The sequence below is a fragment of the Artemia franciscana genome, chromosome 16 (genome assembly GCF_032884065.1).
Source record: "Artemia franciscana chromosome 16, ASM3288406v1, whole genome shotgun sequence".
Taxonomy (NCBI): Eukaryota; Metazoa; Arthropoda; class Branchiopoda; order Anostraca; family Artemiidae; genus Artemia; species Artemia franciscana.
The window spans coordinates 3,072,910-3,089,971 of NC_088878.1; the positions used below are offsets into that span (position 1 = coordinate 3,072,910).

Sequence of the window (17,062 nt, forward strand, 5' to 3'; positions counted from 1 at the left end):
CAGACTCCCCGAATGAATCAACGAAGATAAAACTTTGAGGTGGTAAATCACAGGGATTTTGTGTTATATTTGCATTTAGGCTCCAGGCTTCTCCTTCCTCACAGACTCGTTTCTTGGTCTCCCTTCACATGGAGAATCGCCTGTTGATTCTCTTTTCCCTTCACACAGAGAATTGTCTCTTGGATCGTGTTCTCCCGCCAGACTGAGTATTGTGTCTAGAAACCAATGGAGTCCCCAAATGAAAGGATTTGCCCCTGTAAGATCTCCAAACTCCTCATTTTAGAGGAATCCCCTAAAATGGAATGGAAATACGGTTCCTAGACGAGGGAGGAATGAGGGCCCTAAGAGATTTCGGAGTCAAGAGCGCCTAGGACTTGGCACACTATTGCACCAAACCAAGAGTGCCTTCGAGCATCCCTTACCCACTGAAAAGTAGCTTCCCTGGATGTAATCTGCAAAAGATAACAACAAACATCTAGCCAGCCACTTGTCAACTGAAGGGCTGTAGGCAACTAGGCGACTAACAACATCAATCACGTCTACTTCCCTATAAACATAGCTTATTTAAACACCCCTGGAAGTTGTGCCATATTTCACAATTACTGTCCCTTTTTACCATTTGCCCATAAGTTCAAAATTTGTTTTATACTTTTGAAAAGATTGGATTTTTGTTCATAAATGATTTCAATTATCTTGCATTTTCCAGGGTTATTTGTCTGACAACCCTAACATCTTGATAAGTAAGATAGTATCTAAATAATATTAATATCTAGATAAGTAATCTTGAAATATTAAAACATACAACAATTGTGTAGACTAGTCTGCCTTTCGGCATTCAAAAATTAGTTAAGACTCATCAAGTACCCCTCCCCACGGTAATCTTTAGTAAAAGGCGAAAGATTAACTCGATATGAGGAGAGGCCAGAGCTATGAAAATTACTAAGGTTGACTTGGGTATATACAAATAAATCCTAGTAAATCCTCGTGTTTTTTTTTTAACAAGGTTCGAAAGCAATAAGAAATTCAATGTTCAATCAAGTAAATACGGGCCAAAAAATCATATGATACGAAAACATATTCAATGAACAGCAATTCATGGGTAACTTTAATGACATACTACTAAAACTACATCCGCAGAAAATACCATAAATATTCAGTAATCAGGCCCAAAAATAATTGTAATGTAGCTGAATGGTCGATCAATTGCTGTAGCCAAAGGGCCCCCTATTAAAATATTCCAAGAAGCTTAGCGGTAGTGAAGGAATTCTTAGTCTGATATGTTGCCAATACAATAGACTTGATGAAATGTGTGGTGACCAAGGGCATTTCACTCTTTAAGACTAGCCTTTGTGCCTTAATTTAAATTTCAGCAATTGGATTCGATTCCTAGTTCAATTTAAAAGTCAGTATTTGATAATTACTGAGTATTTTCAAAAACAAAATACATCAGGAATTCAATCAATTTAGGCAATTTAATTATGGAGACTGATCATTGATACCCCATCATTTGCTTTAATACAAGAGTAAGAAAAACAAAATGTGTTTATTTAAGAGATGTTCTAAATTACTTGGTTTAAACATTATCAATTTGCATACTTTTTCCTTTCAATTCACAAAATTACAACATAGTACGGGCTCAAAGGAAAAAACCTATTCAATGTGTGGACAGAGGTCCGCGCAAACACAGTCCCCACTACCAAAAATTACGCTGTTGAGTTACCCCCATTTTGGATAATCACAGGGGTCAGCCAATCCAAAGTGCAATGGAAAGGCCTCACCCTGGGAGCCAGGGCTTCCACTTCTAGGGAGATTACCCTATTTTAGGGGAAAATCACTTCTTTTAGGGACACTTATTTTGAATCTAGGGATTTAGGGAAATCTGGGGTAAAGTAAGGGTTTTTAGGGATCTTCAGGGAGAATTCGAATTTTTCAAACGAAGGCTGACAAATTCTTATAGATTGGACATTATGGTCAGTCTTCTTGAAAATACTTATGTCGCAACACTGGCTTATATTACAAAGATCAGCGCGAAATTTAAAAAAAAAGCTAAAGCGTGGAATGACATTCATTAGGAAGGGACGACTTTAATCCCTTGGATTTTCATCCATTAGGTATTTAGTAATTTAGTTTAGGTAGCCTAGTATTTAGTTTATTTTTAAGCAATGCCTTTGATTGGGTGTAAACTGCCCAACATAAAGAGTATTGGTTAGGCAGCAATTGTAGAATAGGAGCATGCGGCCTATGCACTTAACATTAGGGATTCTTTCAATCTGCTGGTGACCTCTTTTTCCCGTGGTCATCTATCTGCAAATCTACAGGGGACAATCCAAATAAAGCACCAGCTGCCTTAGCCGGGAGCCTGGGCAGCACCAGCTGCCCATGGAGGTGACCTTAGGTCGATGGGTGAAAAGTCAGAAACTATAATTTTTCAATTCTAAAATTTTCTTTCAGTTTTATACATTCCCTTCTATGATTGTACAGTCTATGACATTTGACCTCTTTAGGAGTAAAAAAGAAGAAAGCAATTCTGCTACTTAAAAAATGAATATTTTAATTGATTTTGTAACTACATCAATTTTAAACAGGTCAGAAGGGCTTAAATTTAATTATGAAGTAAGAAAATATGATTTAAACCATGAAAGAACAGTTTTTGACTTGATAATTGGCAGGCGTTGATGTTTCATCCTGACACAAAATGGCACTCTCCATTGCTTAGCTAAAAAAAACAAGGCCCCAGCTACAATCTGAGCATAGAAGAAAGTATACAAGACATTTACGGAAGTTGAAAGACTTATTTCTACCAACTACGGTCCTGAAAGACACTGACCTAAGGTCATCCTCCTATACAACATGTGCAGACTGTGGCTTCTGTGTCAAAATTTAGGGACAGATGCTGGTGTTGGTGCAAGCTGTGGCTTTTTTGCAGAAAAGTTGCAATCCATACTGTCTATAAAGGACCCTGCATTCTGTTAAAACTAGCTGTGAATACCCTTATTTTTAATATGATAATTCACACAACAATATTTAGTCTAGTCTTTTGTTCATGTCCACTTGCCTGCCACTTGCCATTTGGAATAATGTAAGATCTACTGTTTTGCCTTGGACTGCAGCAATATGAAAGTAGCAAATTAAAGTATTTTGTTAAGTTAGGTTTACAGAGAAACTTCTTTTTTGTTGTTTTTGCTTGGGTTGGTCCCTCCTAGGTTAGAAGACATCAAAGCAAAGATCTTCTAGTGAAGAAGTGGGTCACAAATTTCTTTTTCCATTTAAAGTGGTGTTCCAAATCTGGAGATACTTTACTTTGATACTTACTTTATTAATAAAGACGACTTAACTCTTTACTATTTAAATCTACTGCACTAATGAAAAAACCTACGTTTTTGCTGGCGTACAGTAGTAAAGGTTAACCATTTTCTAAACCAACCAACAAACAACATAATAAATGACTAATTATCATTTATCAAGCTAGGCATACTTCGTTTTGATTTTTGCAAAAACGTGCAATACAACCATTGCAAATTTTTGGTCCATCCGTACTCCATACTGCAAACTTAAATTATACATGAGGTAATTTAAGTTAATTGAGGATATGCACCTTAATGCCCATGAGCATAGTTTATCAGATCTAATTATTGTGTACCCTTGTACAAGTAATTATAGAAATAGACTAGTTTTGATCGCTAATAAAACACTTTTTCTAGAGATCATTAACATGCAAAGTTCATCTGAAAGCCAGTGTACAGAATCAGAGGAAGATAGTCTTAGAATTGGATCTAGTCCCGAAAGACGACTGGATGACGAAGATGATGATGTTCCTGGAGTTCACTTCCTGGTGACTCCTCCAAAAAAAAGCAGGGTTCAGGGCAGAATTCCCAAAAGAAAATATACGAGCAAAATTTTGTTTACAAGCGGATAGAGAAAAATTGGATAGAGAAAAGAGTGTCAAACAAGTCAAAAAAAAAGACTTCTGTACCATACTGTAAGTTCTGTTTGAAGTATGTGTATTGTGGGAAATCAGAGTTGACGAAGCATGCCCTGACCAAGCAGCATATAAAAGCAAGCAGTGAAATCGAGACGAAGTCTGGCAGCATTGAAAAACTTCTGACTGTAGGCAGTCATTCCAAAGAAATTGAACAGCGGATCTGCATATTTTTGGCAGAATATAATCTGCCATTACGTCTTGCAGACAGCTTGATTCCTCTCCTCAGAAAATTATTTCCCAAACACCAGGCCCTGGAAGGGGTCACATTGGATAAATAGAAAGCTACAAATATTTTGCGACAGAATTTTTCGTTGGTGCTACAGAAGCAGTTAGTCGAGTTGCTCAAAACCACTTTTTTTTCTGTGATAATTGACGAAACCACTGATAGTACTATTGATAAACAGCTAGTTATCATGGTTTTATTTTTTAGCAAGAAAGATCTAAAACTTCATGTCGAAGCATTGGATATGGTTAAGTGTAGTGATGGATCGGCTGAGGGCCTGACTAACCGCATCAAGCAAGTCATTGAGGAAAACTCGATTCTCTGGCAAAATATTGTTGGATTTTGTGCAGATACAACTAACGTCATGTTTGGAGCCAACAAATCCGCTTCAACCCTTATGAAAGCCATGGTGCCACACATCTTGAATGTAAAATGCTCATGCCATCTTATTCACTTATGCTCGTCATATGCATGCTTGTCACTTCCCAAGACATTCGAAGACTTGGCGCGAAATATCTATGCCCACTTTTTCAGAAGCGCTTCCAGGCGAGAGAAGTTCACCGAATTTCAGGAGTTCTTCCGATACGAAGCACACCGAATTCTTGCTCCGGGACAGATCCGTTGGTTATCCCTTCAGGCCTGTGTGAAGAGGCTTATTGAGCAACGGGTTGCTCTTATTCAGTATTTCGTAGAAACAACGTTTGAAGACCCAACTGCAACAAATGACCTTATCTTGTCGACATTACAAAGCAAGTTGAGAAAGCCATACCTTGAATTCATGGACTGCTCTCTTGGCCTCTCCAACGAATTCAATACAGTTTTTCAATCCGAACTCCCACTTCTTCACTCTCTGAAGCTTAGTGTAAGCAAACTTGTGAATGATGTTGCGTCTAACTTCATGCAACTGGACTATATTCGCAGTGTTGGTTCGTTTACTGAACTGGATCCTTACCTTTCAAGTGAGTACCTGGCTTTAAACCAGACATATGTTGGAATAGCTGCAATCGATTCCATACAATAACTCGAGGATGCTAAAGAGCCAAGTGATAACATTGATCTTTTTTACCAGTCATGTCGAAACTGCTATATAGTCCTGATCAAGCAGATCAAAGACCGGTTCAAGTTTGAAGACGAAATTTATGACATTTTGGCTTTAGTTGAACCAAGGAATGCAAGAAGTTTGAACCCAAGATCTCTAAGGCCACTATTTGTGAGATTTCCTGTTCTAACAGAAAAGTATTCCCTCCAGAAAACGGACGTAGAATGGAGGTCACAGGCAATGACTGATGTCACTGAGCTTCATTTGAGAGATTCCCAAGTTGTAGACCTGTCAGTTGAACAATACTGGAAGAAAATACTTGGTCTGAAGACTAGCAGTGGCGAAATCAAGTACCCGGAACGGTGGAAGTGCATTTCACTGATATTCTCGTTACCTTTTAGCAATGTTCCAGCTGAACGTTTGTTCAGCCTCCTGAAATTGATCAAAACAGACATGAGAAATAGTCTTGAAAATGTCACCCTAGATTCACTGATCCGAGTCAATTACTGGCTGAAAAACAAAGATAAAACTTCATCAACTGTCAGTATACCGAAAGCTGTCGCTGGCTTCAAGACGAAGGCAAACGCTACGTGCCATGAAGTGCTGGAGATGACACTTGTTTGAACTTTTTTATGTATTCTCGTTAGTGTAAAGATGTTATCATTATCTGAAGTAAAAAGATCTCAGTTTGAACTTTTGTATGTATTCTCGTTAGTGTAAAGATATTATCATTATCTGGAGTAAAAAGATCTCATGTAAATTCTGTAGAAATCTAGGCCAAAATATCCTTTTTTCTAGGGAGAGAAATAGGGAGAAAACAGACCTAAACACGAGGACTTCTAGGGAAAATTGGTATGAAAATAGGGAAAATTGAAATCAAAAAGTGGAAGTACTGCATTCAACCACAACCGATTTGCGGTGCCAGTCGGGTGAAAAAACTGTGTTTTACAATACAATATATTTTGCTCAAATAGGTATCAAAGACGCAAATACAAAAGTTAATACACTTTTTAATGGTATTTTTTATAAAGTTTCACTGATCGCGGCAATTCACGTTTGCTCGCTCAAAAAAGAAAAATCGTCAGTATAATTTTGATCAGTCACCATATTCCTCCTGCCCCAAAGGAAAATAGTTAGGGACACGCTTGCCAAAAATTTCAAATACCCAAAACAAATTTCAAATTTTGAGACCTGAAGACTAGGTGTGTAAAGAATCTATCTGATTCCATGCAAACCTACTGGGTCTGCAGTGACTTTGAGGTCGTGTTTTGCAATTCAAAAGTCACTATTTTATCTTTTTGAAGAATGGGATGGAACAATTGAAAATGAAATTGCTAACAATAAAAATCGTTACTATGATCAAGACCAGTTTTTATGCACTTGGTATTTACCAAGTGACATACAGCAATCGCAATTTCTGTTTGTCTGTCTGTCGGTCCTGGTTTTGCTAGTTTGGGCGCTTCCAGATGAGCTAGGACGATGAAAGTTGGCAGGCGTATCAGAGACCAGACCAGATTAAATTATAAATAGTCGTTTCCCTGATTTGAACATCTTGGGGGGAGTGAAGGGATGGTTAAGTTGGAAAAATTAGAAAAAATAGGTATTTTTAACTTACAAACGGGTGATCAGATCTTAATGAAATCTGATATTTATAAGTATCTAGTGTTTCAAAGCTCTTATTCTAAATCCTTGCTGTATCTTTTGAGATTGCGGGTAGTTGGAGGGGGAAACCTGAAATCTTGGGAGACACTTAGAGTGGAGAGATTGGGATGAAACTTGGTGAGAAGAATAAGCACAAGTGCTAGATACGTAATGGACACAAACGGAACGGGTTTGCTCACTTCAAGGGAGTGGGGAGGGGTTAATTCGGAAAAATTAGAAAAAAATGAATTATTTTTAATTTACAAACGGGTGATCGGATCTTCATGAAATTTGACATTTAGAAGGATCTTGTAATTCATAAAATAAAACATTAAAATACAGTTGAGCTGCACAGGGATCTAGTTCCACGAATTTTTTTTTTTTTAAGCATTGACTAATATAAAATAAAACATTAAAAAACTTCAATTACTTGAATTAATACCACAGAAATATAGCAATGAAATTACTTCTACTACCTACTCGCTGCTTTTGGTTCTTCAAAACCAACCATATGTCAGTATTGTTCCCTGAGTAGTGGTTACACCTTTTAGTGATTAAATAAAAAACATAAGTTTTTCCACTGATCTCAACCGTGGGACATCCACCCTTGCATGAAAAAATCTCACAAAAACTTAATCCTTCTGAAAATTTCCCTCGGAGAATTTCCTTGGAATATCCCTACATACAACATTTTATTGGCAACAAGAAAGTAAGACAAATTTCCTGTAGAAATTCTGAAGAATTTCCCTATTTAAAATTGACCCTTGTAAATTCATTCCCAAAAATCTTCCTCTCCATGGCAAACTCTACTTATCCGAAAAGTGTCTGTTCACTTCCAAATAACAAAAGCTATATGGAAAGAATAGGCAAAATACATAACTTACAGCCCTTCTCCCAGACACTGTGGATGGTCTTGTCATTAAAAGATGCACAGTTATTTGATCTTTAAATTATTTTGAATAAAATGAATATTTCAAAATTCCGATCAGATGACTTTGGGGGAGGGAAGGGCGTAGGAGGGTAGCTTGTTACTTTTCAGTAAGTTTAGTCACTTAAAGAGGTTACTGGATCTTTTAGTTTTCGTCCAAATGAGTCCTCCCCCAAAGTTCTTTGACCATTGATTCGATATGATTACCCTCGTGAAAAAAAGAAAGAAAACCAATAAACACGCACAGGTGATATTTTTCTCGTAATAAAAGGAGGCAGTTACCAATATCTACTGCATCCCTCTCCTAGCTGTAAAGGTTTTGAAGCCTATTGTGTTATGTTCACTTTATTGAAAAGTGGATGTATTTTAAAGAATATACTTTAATTTTTACAAACATCAACAACAAAAAATCACTAGAACAGTCAAGAAAACTGGGAAGGACTAATGAAGAAATAAACTGAATATTTAATATTTAACCGTCCTTTTTTACATTTCAGTATTATCAACGTAAGAAACAATGTTTATAACATTTTTGCTTTCGGTAGTGCATAAATGAAACGAAAAATGTTTGAACTTTCATGTTTAGGAGTGGGTAGAAAAAGCAAATTTTCTATTTCTGGTGTTTTTAATTTGTTTAGATTCAACTTAAATTTGAGGTTTCAATTAATTTTTACTTCTTTTAGAATCTATTTATTCATCTAGATCTAGTTTTATCAATGAATAATTGGAGAGCCAATAGGCTCTTTGTTGTCGTTTTTAGACTCCATCTTCCCCTTAAAACTGATCAAAATTTTAATTTAATCATAGGTAGATTGCTATCAATGGGCTATTGCCCTTTCTGTGACAGCTTTTAACTAATTACTAACGATGTTTTAGAAAAGAAATATTACTTTTGTCCTTGTGCTTTTATTTGAGGATATTTGCATTGATCTGAATGATTCTTATTGATCTAAATATCAGACTAAATATGAAGAAATATAATACTTTCTTTGATCATATGCAAAGTTGAATAGCCAATTTCACAGAAAAAAAACTGCATTTTATATAATTCTTTTACACAGAAAACGATAAACAACTATAACAAAAATCAAATTTCAGTTTTATATATGAATTTCACAAAAAATAGATTTGAATGGACTAGGGATCAATGCAAAAAAATGAACTACATGTTATTAAAATAGTAGTATTGCCATTCCGAACACTACCATTTTTAGTTTAAAGAGTTTAGGGTTTTTGTCGGATTATGTTACCTGCTGCTAATCCTGGCCAACGCAGGAAAAAAACGACTTCAATCTTGAACAGAGACAATTACTCTGAAGTCACGAACATTTTTCTTAACTATTTTTAACTTAACTATTTTTTAGTATCTTTAGTTAATCTTCTGATGAATGAACTTTTTATTGCCTAAAATCATTGCTGAAGCTCATTTTTTTTCTAAAAATTAAACCATGTTGTTAATGAAAGGGCAACAAGTCGAGGTGACAAAGCGCTTCCCTGTTTTACTCCTTCTTCAACCTTAAACGGTCTTGAAAGTCCCGAACCAGGTGATCTTACTGCCGCATTAGTTTCAAAAGATATATTTACAAACAAACAGATAATAAAAGCCTGTACCTAGTACCCCACAAGTTCAAGGCTTTTTTTCAGCTGAACTCTATTATCATTATCAAACACCTTTTTTAAGTCAAAAATGCAACGTAAAATTTATTTTTTCTGATCCTTACTCTTCAATTAACCCGCTTAAAACAAACCCTCTATCTGTATCACTGAAACCTTTTCTGAAACTTCGTTCTTCTTCTTTCGTACTCCGAAGACATTGATCATATATTGAAGAAAAAAGTGTTAGGGGAAATTCAACAGGACCACCTTTTAAGTGCTGAAAATAATGAGACACCATATTTTCTTATGCATTCAAATCTCAAAGACAATAATGCTGCATGTTGATTGATACGAGGAGCAGTCAATTCCCGCCACCTGATGTGCATATCGGTGTGCCATGTCTGCCGCATAGTTTTACCATGCTCGGAACAGTTTTCCGACACTTGGCACGATTCGTAACACACTTGGTACACACCCAAAAACGCTTGGTACAGTTTCACCTTGCTTGAAACGCGCCACCTACTAATCACTCTCTGCAAACTTTAATTAAATATTCACAGATAGTATCCTGATTTGTGATCCAAGGTCCTATTCAATTAAATACGATAGCCAAAAATCAAGACATTGTCAACTACCCCTTTAACACATGATGAGTGATGTTTATCAAAGTATATATTCAAGGATATCTGAGCTTACTAATTTCGGCTCTTTAAACTAATATTAAGCAGGATCAATAATCTATCTGTTGTTCATTTGAGCCAATTCAGGGGGGGAATAAAAGGTGGTATTTTGAAAAATACACTTTTTTAGTGTGTTATTGAAAATATAAATTTCATGGCATTTCCATTGGAAAAAAATACCAATCTGAAATTCAAAAAATATCCCTTCGCCTTAAATTTTTATTCACATCGTGAATGTATTTCAATTGCTTTAGTGACATATTACATGACATTCAGATTGATTTGCAAAAGCTTAATCTTTGTTTGTTACACCAAGGGCTATTCACCAGGCAGCTTGCCTCATGCTCAAAGCCAAAAGAGAATCTAAATACAACCTTAAACTTTTTGCAAATCCATTTAACTATTTTACAACAGATCATTGAAGCTAAGAAACTATGTTGAAAGGATCTACGTAGATAAACAAAAACTTATCTAGAAAAAACATAAACTCAATGTCGTTTAAAGACGACATAAAAAAAATTTTTATAAATAAGGGATCTGCAGATTTAGAGACATGAACCGTCACGGGCAATCAAAACATGAAAAGATTCATTTAATAAAATCATTCTTTAAGATCTTTTTAGGGATCACTTGAGACCTGCAGATGACCAAACAGTAGAGATGTTATTGACAGATAATTTTGCATCAGTGGCTCTAAATTACTAAAAAGTACATTTGAGAGGGGGGAGAGCTTAATTTTTGTAAGATTTTGAATATAAAATTCCTGGAAATACAAAAAAGATAACATATTAACGAAAGTTCTGACAAATAGCTTCGCTTTAAAACATTTTGAGCTTTCAAATTGAGGTCAAAATGAGGTCAAATTGAGGTCTCTGTACATTTTTTGTTTGTGTCATTCACTTTTCATCAGCTTCTTGGTGGTGTTTCCACAGTCCTTCAAACTACCCCTTCTTTCATCATTGATAGGTCTACGCATCGCAATTCAAGGAAATTAATATTTTATTAACTCGATCGGTAAGGTCTGACTTTAATCCATTAATTGCTTGTCATATTGTTTAGAATAGCCTACCTGAGTCAGCTCAAGAATGTCAATCGTTTTGTATTTTCAAAAGTATTTTAAAGAAGTTTAAAGAAGGAAAAGAAAAGAAAACTAAAATTAAAAGAACTAAAAGAAGTTTTTAATGTCTTGATGTTTATGCTTATAATTTATTTTTTTGATGGGAGAGGGGGACAGGTGACCCTAGCCTGGGTTAGTAATGTTTGTTGTAAGGGGTGTTGAGTTTTGTTTAATATTTCTTGTGGCTTGGTTTCAAATGTGTATTTGGAATTTTATTTAATTTATTGGGTAGTCCTATATATTTTTGGGGGGGATCTTTAAAATCTCTTAATGTTTAGGTCTTTTTTTGGGTGTGTTTGTGTGTTGAGTCTTAAAATGGTTGTAATGTAAAATGGTTGCATTATATTGAAATTTTTTAGCATTTGTTTCATTTTTGTTTCTCTTCTGTTTTTTTCTGGCCATAGAGCCTTATGGGGGAGTCCGGGGGAGTTTGTGTTGAAGTGTCTTCGTTGTAAATTTTTTGCTTGAATAAATAGATTGATTGATTGAGGTAACGGTAATTCCTACTTCTCGAATTCGGAATTCTAAAAACTTAATTGCTTAAAGGAAGTTACTAACTTCCTTGTCGAAGCCCTGGACAAACTTATGTTCGGCATGCAGTGTTTCAACTTTCACTTAACACTACGGTTTTCCGCATTGTTAAATGGTTCCTTTATTTCTTCATCCCCAAGCAAAGTAGTCGTTCATACGTGACTTAGAGCTATCTCCATTTGAGACTTTTTGTAAAAAGAGATGGAGGGGGAGAAATATATTAAATTCTTTTTTCTGCCAATACATAGAAAAGGAACGGAAATCCTGTCTCTATTTTAAGAAATGGACTTTTTTCAGTACTTTTTTTGTATAAATGCCAAATGGAGACTGACTTTCAGGATTTTCGCAATCAGACTTAGATTCCAGAAATTTCCGCTTAAACACTCATGTTATCAGAAACATATGAACTAAAAATAGTTGTCAAGCCGTGGAGATAGTCTCGACTGCGAATATGGCTAAGCTAAAAATGAATTACTACTAATGAAGAAATAAAAAAATCAGGGTAAATATTTTGATCAGTCACCAACACCCACTACTCAGCTTCTTGAAAAACAAATCAATGAAACAAAATTCCAAAGTGTAATATCTTTTCCCTAACCTCTCGTCTTTAGTATGAAGGAAATTGTATAGTCACCACTCACAGAGAGTGGCTTGTCTTGATAAAACCCATGTGAAAGACCATTTCAACTAAATTATTGTCACAGTAATAACTGCTCCTAAGCTCCATGTGACAGAACACTTCAAGAGAGGAAGAACAGCAGGAGATGGTACTTGCTTCCACCAAAGATATACAACGTCTCGAAAACACAAAATAAGTGAGCAACATTATTTTGCATTAGAATTTATATTATAATATAATTTACAAAAAAAAAACACAAAACAATTTAAAATTTACAAAATCTTACAAAAAAAATAACAAAATTTAGAATTTACATTACAATAGAATTTATATTAGAATTATATTATATTACATTACGTTAGAATTTACATTATAATAGAAATTACAAAAAAAAATACAAAACAAGGAAGAAGGAGTATGTACGGAGACCTCAATTTGAAAGCACTACAAAATTTTTTAAAGCGAAGCTATTTGTCAGAACTTTCGTTAATATGTTATCTTTTTTGTATTTCCAGGAATTTTATATTCAAAATATTACAAAATTTAAGCTCTCCCCCCTCTCAAATATATTTTTTAGTAATTTAGAGCCGCTGATGCAAAATTATCTGTAATAACATCTTTACTGTTTGGTCATCTCCAGGTCTCAAGTGATCCCTAAAAACATCTTATAGAATGATTTTATTAAATGAATCTGTTCATGTATTGATTGCCCGTGACGGTTCATGTCTCTAAATGTGCAGATCCCTTATTTAAAAAGTTTTTTTTTATGTCGTCTTTAAACGAAATTGAGTTTATGTTTTTTCTAGATAAGTTTTTGTTTATCTACGTAGATCCTTTCAACATAGTTTCTTAGCTTCAATGATCGGTTGTATAATAGTTAAATGGATTTGCAAAAAGTTTAAGGTTGAATTTAGATTCTCTTTTGGCTTCGAGCATGTGGCAAGCTGCCTGGTGAATAGCCCCTGGTGTAACAAACAGAGATTAAACTTTTGCAAATCAATCTGAATGTCATGTAATATGTCACTAAAGCAATTAAAATACGTTCACGATGTGAATAAAAATTTAAGGGGAGGGGGTATTTTTTGAATTTCAGACTGGTATTTTTTTTCCAATGCCAATGGCATGAAATGGATATTTTCAATAAAACACTAAAAAAAATGTAGTTTTTGAAATACCACCTTTTATTTCCCCCCTGAATTGGCTCAAATGAACAACAGATAGATTATTGATCCCGCCTAATATAATTTTAAGGGGCCGTAATTAGTAAGCTAAGATATCCTTGAATATATGCTTTGATAAAAATCAATCATCATATGTTAAAGGGGTAGTTGACAATGTCTTGAGTTTTGGCTATTGTATTTAATTGAATAGGACCTTGGATCGCAAATCAGGATACTGCCTGTGAATATTTAATTAAAGTTTGCAGAGAGAGTGATTAGTAGGTGGCGCGTGTCAAGCAAGGTGAAACTGTACCAGGCGCTTTTGGGTGTGTACCAAGTGTGTTGCAAATCGTGCCAAGCGTCGGAAAACTGTTCCGAGCATGGTGAAACTATGTCGCACCGGTATGCACATCAGGTGGCGGGAATTGACTGCTCCTCGTATCAATCAACATGCAGCATTATTGTCTTTAAAATTAGACTGGATAAGAAAATATGGTGTCTCATTATTTTCAGCTCTTAAAAGGTGGTCATGTTGAATTTCCACTAACACTTTTTTTTCAAAATATGATCAATGTCTTTGGAGTAGAAAAGAAGAACAATGGAGTTTCAGAAAAGGTTTCCGTGATACAGATAGAGGGTTTGTTTTAAGAGGGTTAATTGAAGAGTAGGGATCAGGAAAAATAAATTTTACGTTGCATTTTTGACTTAAAAAAGGTGTTTGATAATGGTAATAGAGTTCAGCTGAAAAAAGCCTTGAACTTGTGGGATACTACGTACAGGCTTGTATTATCCGTTTGTTTGTAAATATATATTTTGAAACTAATGCGGCAGTAAGATCACCTGGTTCGGGACTTTCAAGGCCGTTTAAAGTTGAAGAAGGAGTAAAAAAGGGAAGCGCTTTGTCATCTCGACTTGTTACCCTTTTATTAACAACATGGTTTAATTTTTAGAAAAAAAATGAGCTTCAGCAATGATTTTAGGCAATAAAAAGATCATTCATCAGAAGATTAACTAAAGATACTAAAAAAAAAATTTAAGTTAAAAAAAGTTAATAAAAATGTTCGTGACTTCACAGTAATTGTCTCTGTTCAAGATTTTTCCTGCATTGGCCAGGATTAGCAGCAGGTAGCATAATCCGACAAAAACCTTAAACTCTTTAAACTAAAAATGGTAGTGCTCAGAATACACTGGTTGCAACTAATATATACTTTTACGGTTTTTTTTAATGTCTTGGAATCTTGTCTAGACTCAAAATATCTGCTTGTACTTCACAATGGGGAAAATCCTTTAGTTTTTCAATAATCATTACCGTAAACTTTATGATTTCGATGAAGAGTGTAACTGGATTCATTCTGTAAATACTCTATCGTCAACTTCTTTTCAGCCAAAGCCACTCGAGCAAGTGTGGTAAGGGAACTTAAACTTCTCGCCTCGCCAATATTTTTATAAACACGTTTCAAAACATGAGCTATTTTGAACGTAAGCAATATGCGAAGCGTCCACCACTCTTTTACATACTAATATGTGATGCGCTGATATTAAGACGCCTTCGTTTGATATATTTTAAATCTTCCTCACCAATTGGTGTGCTAGTGTTTTCTGAAAACATTGATAGGTCTACACATCGCAATTCAAGGAAATTAATATTTTATTAACTCGATCGGTAAGGTCCGACTTTAATCCATTAATTGCTTGTCATATTGTTTAGAATAGCCTACCTGAGTCAGCTCAAGAATGTCACTCGTTTGGTATTTTCAAAAGCATTTTAAAGAAGTTTAAAGAAGGAAAAGAAAAGAAAATTAAAATTAAAACAACTAAAAAAAACTAATCAGGGAAAAATTTTCGCAGTTTATATAATTGACTTACCAATAAAGTGAACATACCACTCTATGTCTTTTTGTACGTTCTTTACGAACATAATAATCGCTTCTATCTCAAATTCAAATTTAAGCACTTCTTGAGCTCTTAAAAATGACGAATTTTCAATTAAAGTATACATTATCGGTCATTTTTCTGATATAGACCCTCATTCGTATTGAGAGCAAAGTAAAAGACTCTTCACCTCTTTCACTGACAATGAACATGTACCAATTGATGACAAAAAGAGTGATTTTATAATCCATGGCAAGATTTAAAATCTAGAAGATTTGGTATTCGCTTTAATTGCGAATCCTAAAAGGCTTGAATCATTTGATAGTCATTTGTACAAATTTTTAAAGTCATCAAACTTTCCCAAAAGTCTTATTGGGAATAAACATATTTTAAATCAATTAACGAAAAATGGAGAAACATTGATTAACAATTTTTGAAATGCTGATGTGATTGAAGGTTGAAACCCTGATCTTTTCAATCAGCATACACTAATATTGCTTCCAAATCGAAATCAATGGGTGCAATCTGCAGGACCGCTACCGACTTCTTGAGCTGTAAGGTGTAATAGTTTATCGGCTATCCTCATCATTTTTTTTGTGTGAAACAATTTTTAAGCATGTAGCATTTGGAAAATTTACTCTTTTTCTGTTGAAACCACACAAAAAGGTTGAAACCTGTCGATTGTTACATCAAATTCTGAGACGTTTCAAATTACTAATACATCCTTAAATGTTTTTACTTAATAAAGGGATGTTTAGTCATCAAGAATTCACCTATTCACACTGACTTATTGAAAAAGAGGCCTTCGGGATCATATCACATGGTCAAAATTTAAAGCAATAGATTAAGAAATTCTCTTCTAACTGATATTTTTGAAGGATATTGTACAAATTATTAATGAAAAAATATTTCGCACAATACAGCGTAACTAGATACTTTTTTTAAATTCATTTTAAGACAAAACCAAGAAATAATTTACAATAAACCGTTTGTACAACTTCACTGCATGAAAAGTTATATACAGAGTTAATGTTTTAATAATCAATACATGAAAAACACAATATGATAATAATTTTTGAAATGCTGATTTGATTGAAGGTTAAAACCCTGACCTTCCTCAATCAGCAATCAGAATACACTAATATTGCTTTTCCGTTTAAATTAATAGGCGAAATTTGTAGGAATGCTATTAATTTCCTGAGTTGCCATACAACCGCTTTACGGTGAATTACGGATACCGCTTTACGGAGAATTTAATGGATTTAATAATATGTTTCAGTCACAAAAACCCATATTTAACCTCTTGAAAAGCCATGTACAAAAGCTATTCATGGTGTTGGACCCCATTCAGCATTTGATGAAGTGAAAGACAATACAGGACACTTGGTCAATCCCTGGAGAAAGAGGCAACCAGTCTTCAAAATAATTTAAACAAACTTTGGTCTCTGGCACAAGATTGGTCAAGTTCTAGGTCTACCGTCGCTGCCTTATGTGCCCCCAGGTGTAGGAGGATTTAAGTAAGTAACTAATCCTTTCACCATCAACCCGTATGATGAAGCAAATTATCTTCCTGATAACAGTGGCTATATCTGATAGAAAAGACATTATTTTTTTTGGGGGCTGGAAACGAAGGAAGTTGTTGATGGCTGTTTTGTAGCCGAAAGTCTCCAAATT

At 34.8% G+C, this 17,062-nt stretch overlaps 1 protein-coding gene, 1 non-coding gene and 1 pseudogene across 2 annotated transcripts in view; 1 reads left to right on the top strand and 2 right to left on the bottom strand.

Moving 5' to 3' along the window:
• LOC136036902 (uncharacterized) overlaps window positions 1-17,062 on the top strand; it is a gene marked incomplete in the record, with an annotated part of 361,814 nt that overhangs the window by 185,105 nt on the left and 159,647 nt on the right.
• On the bottom strand, window positions 814-929 carry LOC136037464 (U5 spliceosomal RNA). Its single transcript, XR_010619960.1, has one exon. It is a non-coding gene; the product is annotated as a U5 spliceosomal RNA (small nuclear RNA).
• On the bottom strand, window positions 1,667-1,813 carry LOC136037441 (U1 spliceosomal RNA; annotated as a pseudogene).